This window comes from Temnothorax curvispinosus, unplaced genomic scaffold (genome assembly GCF_003070985.1).
Source record: "Temnothorax curvispinosus isolate PA1 unplaced genomic scaffold, ASM307098v1 QBEX01006738.1, whole genome shotgun sequence".
NCBI lineage: Eukaryota > Metazoa > Arthropoda > Insecta > Hymenoptera > Formicidae > Temnothorax > Temnothorax curvispinosus.
In genome coordinates, this window is record NW_020216518.1 from 304,434 (window position 1) to 312,720 (window position 8,287).

Genomic DNA, 8,287 nt, shown 5'->3' on the forward strand with positions numbered 1-8,287 from the left:
TCCAACGAGGGTACACGACGAGGGTAAGAAGGCGCGCGCGCGTAGGTGGATGGTGGTAAGAATCGTGTAAGGGGTTGAGCGCGGGTGGAGCGAAAGCAGAGAAGAAGAATAAGAAGGAGAATAAGAAGAGCGCCGCTAGAACCGCCGTGGGATCTCCGTAGCGATTTGTTCGCGGGGTTTGATTTATAAGTCTGTGAGAGCCGCCGTGGGACGGAGCGGGGTATGCCTACACTCCCACCGGCGTTTCTTCGTTCGGGGAAGAAGAACCGAAGGGGCCGGAGAGAGCTCTGAGCGAGGAATGAAAAAGGAGGAACGGAAGAAGCGCGGGTAACAGAGGAGTTTCGGAACGATCGCCGGCCCGTGGCTTCACTTACGGATGATGCATTGCTCCGTAGTCGACTTCAGGCACAGAAGGATGGAACCGCGGTAATGGATTCGAAATGGCTGGAAATAGTCGGCCGCTGTCACCGAGCCACCTCTTTCCGTCTCTCTTTCTCTCTCGCTCTCCATCTCTATCTCCTTTGGCTATCTGTATCTTCTTTCATCCCCCGCTCGAAATTCACAGCACGCGATGTACTCCTTCAAGAACAGACCGGCGGCGCGGCGGCGTGTATGGAACTTCACAAGATTCTCGTCTATATTTTTGCGCGTCTGAACTTTCGCTCGCACGAGCGAGACTGCGATATATTCGAAAAGCAGATCGCTCGCCACATAGAATATTTAATAGATACGTTTATCGCGCAATATAGGTACGATATAGGATTGATCTGAAGCTTTCATACTTTCAAAATGATTGATTTGTTAATTATACATAATTTTTGGATCGCTATTGAAAACTATGAAATTAACGATTGAATGCAGATTTAAAGCACTTTGCAGATGCACGAGATGAAAGAAGCTCACCGCCAATTCGCACCCGTTACTACACTCTACAACGTACTTTGCGACCACGAAGTACTGCGAATCTTAACACGTACCATGCAGTTCCGTAAGCTCTTTTATAGCCTGTGGTACCCATTGTCGAACGGCAGAAGAATTGTGATTCTAGCAGGCAATACCCTTCGTGCGCCGAATAACGGCCTAACTGACAACGACAATAGTAAGAGAGTTTGTTATCGAAAAAAAAACAACGTCGAGATAGCTTCTCAAAGGAAAATATTTCTTGAAAAAGACTTATGTTTCTCTAAAGATATAACGTACCGCACTAATCAAATTTACAATATAAATTTATTCTTTTGTGAAAGTTCAATATTTATATTTTCTTTTGCAATTATTTTAATAGAATAATCTTCTTTTAATCTCTTATATTGGACAGATCTCGATTAGTTTCTTTTACACTTGAAATAAAAGTTAGTATGTAAATATTTTAATATAAAGAAAACCTTATCCGCCAGTGGTTAAAACAAAATCAATTATTTATTACTCGACTACCTGAAATTGATTAAACAATTAATAATAAATTGATTGCATAAAATTTAATACCACAACGCTATAATTATTGTAACTAATTATATTTTAATAACAATATTTTAAATTTACTGTTTCTTAAAGTAGAGAATATTTAATACGTAATCTTTTAGCGTGAAATCCTTAAGTATCATTATCTATTTATCGAAGAAAACTCATGTCTTAAATTTTAAACAGTGCACACGGTATTGGATGCGTCACGTAATGTAACGTATTATATAAGTTTACGCGAAAATGTGCGACACAAAAGCTTGTGTTGATCTTTTAAATTCATAGTGACGTAGATATTCGACGTGTCGCCTGATTCCGTGGACACTGGAACGTCCGTATCGCGTGACTTGAATTCCGAATGACATATGGAAGCCGATACATCGACGTCTTTCACTCTTCTCTGCCCTTTCTTTGTCTTCGTCTACCCTCTATCGTAGACACGTGTGTGAAGCGAATCAATTTAGCTCGGTCAGCATAGATTCCACGTCAAGATGAGTTACACCCGTCCGGGAGCAAGTTATGGGTCGGACGGACGCAAAACTGTTTCAGAATTTCTGAAATGTACACGTATACAGTGGTATCGAATTTCTGAAATTCTCTTCACCCTCAGTGTAACATAATATTCCATTAAATATGACCGTCCCTTGCAGCAAAACAATCAAGTCCATTAATTCGACGTTACTTTATGCTGATAGAAAATAGCACTCACTCTGACACGTAACGCTTTTAGAATTCATTTGAACGCGCGAATTCATTAAAACCATATATGCTACAAATAATTTAACTTTTATTTATAGTATGTATAAAGGAAAATGTTTGCACAGTGTGTAAACACATGGACATAAAATGAAGCGAATATAATATATTATCTTATTATGTTAGTCATTATTTTGTGCTTTAAAAATATACATCAAATATTTTGATGTAAAGACAGCTTTGATTTCGGAGTATATAGCCGAAATTTGCGCATATAAACTATCGAACATTTGAACTATCGGAATTTGTAGATGTATCGTTAGAAACGATTTAAGCTCTTCGACTAGTTAGTCACGAATTAGAGATTCCGAATTTAATCGTGGATTACCGCAGAGTCAGTTTCACGAAATGTACGATGTATCTGCCAAAAGCGGCAAGTTCCCCCAGCGAACTACATTTCCAGATCCTTTGCCTTTGATGAAAGGCAGCTAAATTGATATGTTAAATTTCGCATAATGAGAACCATATATACAATATATCGATCCTTTAAAGTAGATTATTATAGGTATTTCATCATAATACAACTTTATTTCTCATTGTACATATGTAAACATAATAGTCTATAAAATATGTTTTAATATATTATTAACTAAATTTATTTAATTGTAGAAATAAACCTATCGGCACTATCTAATTTAACGCGACGCTATTGATTGCACGGGTCATTGTTTTCGCGTTGCAAACATTTCGTTAATTCTTGGCAAGAAATTTCACAAAAATTCCGTTCCCAACAAATCCGTCGAAGAACCACAGGCGCCGTAACTTCTTGGCAACGTTTAACGATCACTACGCGTTCGACATGACCATTCGCTCCGCGTTTGTGAGAGCAAACAATCATTGACACGATCGGGCGTAAGTAATTGTTCCGCAAGTTCGTTTTATACCCCGAGCAAAACTCTCGCGCGACTGATCGCGAAAAATACGAAACGGAAGTGCATCCTGTTTGTGCCGATGTGGTCGATGGAAAAGCTTCTCACAAAACTGCGGTCGTACCAAATGACCGGTGTTGTGAGCTTTTAACGCGATAATTTGAAAAGGCGTTTTGCCAATGAGAAAAAGCAGTTTTCAGCGAGCAACGAGGGTGGAACGAAAAGATCTCTATTACGCATTCCGCACCTGATGCCTCTGCGTAACACTCGTGTGCTGAGAAAGGCGAATGAATACCAGAGGGTAAGAAAGAAAGGAGGAAAGGGGAAAAAAACGGGTGAAAGGGTGAATCATCCCAGAAACGTTCGCAAAGTGGCACCTCGTTTATACCTTTTTAATTGCTCGCCGCGGACGCGTTACCGAAAGATTCTTATAATTACGTGGCCGTTCTTCGACGCGATTACGCCGTTAAACGAACACGATTCTGGCCTCGTTTTTCCATTTCCACAAGATTACAAAATCTCATGCTTGCGCAAACACTCGCGTAAATAATACCAGTTATTTAGGTCAACAAGAGCAATGCACCAACGCAACGTTGTAATTCGCCAGAGAAACTTATCATGATCGCGGTATTATCAATTTATTATTAATTTTTGATTATTCGAATTGTTTTTCAAAAGCAGCACCCTTGAGAGGTCATTAGTTTCCAAATGTTTCATACTTCCCATTTATTTATCTCCATTTCCGCGCCACGGTGATTGCACAATTATGTTCTAACAAGATTTTAATTTGCTCGCTGACCAGACTACCTGCAAAATAAATCTGCCATACAGCGAAATATCTCTAACACGTCGCAGTGTGCTGCAGTTTTTGTATTTTTTTTATACTACCAGAGCATACGAAACACATGTGTACTTTTTCAATAAACGCATCAAAGTCGCTATCAATAAATGAAATTTTAAAAAATTATTTCTAAATTATATTTTTTCAAAATATCTCGACGTTATTGACAATTTTTCGTTTGTCTATATTGACCAATACAAGAATATTTCAGCTATTAAATTTATATTTATCGTCAAATACTCTCTACGAGGAAAACTATCAACTGACATTTTTAATAATTGAAAAATTATTATACATATAAAATCAGTTAAAAGAGAAGCCGGGAAGTGCAGATTGAAAGTGACGCACGAGAGAGAGAGATTAGAAAAAAACATGTCAGGTAGCGTACGTGTAGACTGTTCTATATGTCGTAGTAATTAATTCGTATCCCACTATCTTAGAAACTATCTTCATGGAAGTACCTCACTGCCGTTGCACGTTGCGCACAGTGCACTTCGAGCAATCTGTCTACCCTTCCTTCCGGTCTAAGTGTGGCCGGCAAAGTTTATTCGAGATTAGGCGCTCTGCGAGCAACGATCGCTGCACATCGCGTGTCGACGGTCGCGTTGTTCTTCTAGTTTGAACCTATGTTTGCACTTAAGACTGGGTGCTATATTATTAGGCAAGTCGCGTAACTCACGCACTTTGTGTGTAACACGCGTGTTACACACGTCAGTATACAGGACTGCTCAGAGAATGTAATTCTCAGGACTGATCAGAGAACGCATACGCTTGTAATTACAGCAATTACAGAAAATTACAGCGTGTTCAGTTCGGGACAGATACAGAGTGGCGTAGCCATTATATATAAAAGCTGTAATTAACACGCGAAGTATATTTTGTGTCAAACAACGTCTTTTTTAGATAAATAAGTTCTTATAAGTGTGTTATTTGGTATGAAGCAAGAAGATAAATATATAACTATTTTTACATCACAAACCATATCATCAATCATTCGTTTTATAAAGAAACGACTTCAAGTAAAGTTTATCTGCGGTAATCGGAATGCAATTTTTGCACACTTATTCTCTTTCTGCATAGAAGTAACATCGTCACACCTCAAAAATGAGTAAGTTAATTCTCAACATAGAACCTATTCACAAAGAAACTTCATAAATCAAAAACTCACGCGATTCCGCAGTTTCACGGCGACGCGTAAAAGAGCCTTTCGAAAGAGCGGCACGGCGGTTACTAGATATATATATGCGATTATTATCCTAATTCGAATCTAGCGTGCACCGGATACGAGTGTCGGAGAAATCAAAGGATTGCAAACGACGTGGCGTGTCACGAACAGAACTTCCGCTCGGAGTGTTTCGCTTTTCTTAACGGTTCCCATCGTTAATCTTCGAAGAAGCGCGAGCTTCGAAGCGCACGTTAATCAAGGAGTCCTGCGATTGGAAATCCTATGAAAATTATTTGCGATAAATCACGATAATCGCTGTCAAATGAATGTTAACGTGCATAAATTACAAGCTAAAGTTTGTTTTTTTATTTTTTGTTAAAACAAATCATGCACAACGCGCTAATTGTAGCATTCATAGCAACATAATATAATATAATTTTTCTAAAACGTATAGTAATCTAATCGTAAGTTGTCTAAATCTAAACTGTACCACAGTTTAATTTATTTAATAATCATTATTGCCAATTTCTTAAACATGAATTTACATATTCGTTTAGTGATGTATTTTTTATACTGTTATTGTTTTGTAAATAAAAACGAAGACCCTCACCTCCCCAAGAGAATCTTTGTCTTTTTTATTCGCATAAAAGCTGTTATATATCACGGGAAACTACAACGAGAGGAAGAAGAGACAACATGATAAAATTTTCAAATCTTTCCTGCAATAAAAAATAAGGATGCTAACAAGAGATTGAAAGCAATACATCCTCGGTATGATAGGAGTATATCCGATTTTCCGCAGCTAGAATGAATATTATGGTGGCCTGATAGATCGTAGTCCTCCGAATCTATGAAGCGGTTATGAAACCGTAAGCAGCTGTTCGCCGAACCGTTTCCTCCTTCCTATTTGGTGGGTTTGCACTTTAGGAGAGTAGCGAAGGAAACGTATGGCACGCCAGGGAAACATCTACTTTGATAGTGGATTTCGCCTCATCCCATCGTCTCTCGATCGACCATCTTCCTTTACTTCCCTCTTCCAGGTTACCTGATCTCCTTACAATACGTGCTAACCGTGTTTGAAGTCTATCGCTTTTTCGACACAATTCGGATCTCGTTATATATTATATGTACATACAACGCGATTGTCTTTATGAATTTCTTATGCATTTATAATGGTTAGGATACCAATTCGTGAACTTATCACGTACTAACGTACGTAATACTAAAAAGTATGTAATATTTTATTAGACATGTCAAATTTGCGACTAATTTACCTATAAAATTCATAATTACTTCCCACTAATAACGGGTACTGATGAAGAGCTTACTGTCCAAAAGTAGCTGTCTATATCGCGGAATATATTCAGGCTCACGTGCCGCTGAATATGGTTAAATAAAGATATCGCGTGCGAGGTGTTCGTTAAAAGCTTTTAAGAAGCCATAACTTTATAATGCCTTCGGGATAATTTTCGCAGTAAAATAAGCTTGTCACAGCTTATTTCATACGCTGTATACTTGGATTAAGCTGATTCTAAAATCGTCAATGAATTTAAACGCGAGATTTAACGTGCTTGACAATCACATAATGTACAAAATATCACGCAGTATACAAATATGTATTGTAACATGAAACAGCCGGCCCATTTTTCCGAACATTTCTTTTATCAGTGTAAAAAAGTTTAATATCCAAATATAAAACAATCAGCCAGTAACTAGCCAAGTATGATCTCATATAAAATCTGATAAAACGAAAAAAAAATATTATAAAATATTAACTTAAGAGTATACAATGCTTTCGTATAAAATATAAACGTAAAAATTAAATAAAAATTATAAAATAATATATATTGCCGTTTTTCCATTTGCTATGCTCATTGTCAAAAAAAGATATTCCTTTCTTAACACCCAATATCGGTTTCGTTTTATTGGCATGGTCATAGCGCACGATCGAGCTTTATCCCAATCACGATAGGTTTAATTGAAATATCGTGTTTCGCGGAATATACGCTGCTAGCCTTTGTTGCACTGCCACGTTGATAGTTCGATCAGTGTGGAAAATAAAAAAAAAGAAATATTGGAAATATAAAACACGGAAGAATGAAGAAGGCAAAGTTTGTCTCAATTAAGCCAGATTGTTTTCAGGAACGCGCTTGACGTATGTCCCAAATAATTCCAATATTTCGCATCCCTGGTATTTATTTGGAGATCACACATAGTCATTGACGTAATAAAATGAGAAAAAGAACACATTTATATATAGGCATTCATATTAAAAACTAACATCTCCCTTAATCTTTTAGCTCTCCTACAAATACCCAGTGGTCCCGAATTCTGAAGCCACGCAATTCTCAAGAGTATCATAAAGAAGAAAAAGATCCGCATGCGTCACAGTTTATGGCATATGACTTCGGTGAATGTTTAATGAATCGCGCATATCACCCTGGGACACGCAGAGCTGGGGAATACGCCTTCGTGTTTTTTGTTAAAAAGAAACCGAACAAACGAAACCAAACCATTAAAAATATAATCGATATCGGAAGACATCGAGTAAAATTAATAACTTGTTCGGAATTCTACGTTTTATCCTATATTTTAATCGCTATCTTGTAATGTTGTACTGATAATTAATGCTCCAAACAAATGCCCTATAGCAGTTAAAAATATAAATTTAACGGGCAGAACGCACATCGCGATGTTTCAATTAAATACAAAATATTCGTAGCACAAATATATATAGGGAAAAATTGCCTAAAGCGGTCATTTAAATCGTACTTCACCAATTTATTTTATTACTAAATATAAACAATGTTTAATAATAAAATAATATGAAGAAAATGAGCAATCAGCAATATAGACAAAAAATACCTATATTATATTTTACTTTATGTGTGTTACAAATATTTTCAAAAATCAGGTACAGTTGATGCAATTTTTTATCAATTTATATAGCTGATAATCTAAGAATACGATTTTATTCTGTATGTTTATGTTTTTATAAGAGTCAATTTATTATATCCATTTTACATCCATTTTATGTTTTATATTATAATTATTATAAAAATTAAATCGATATTTTTTAAAAATATATTATGGTGCCTGAATCACAGAGATTTCTTATATCGTACTAATACAATTTAATAACTCATGCTTTTTACTTATTATTTTATGATTATTTATTTATCATTTATCGTATATATT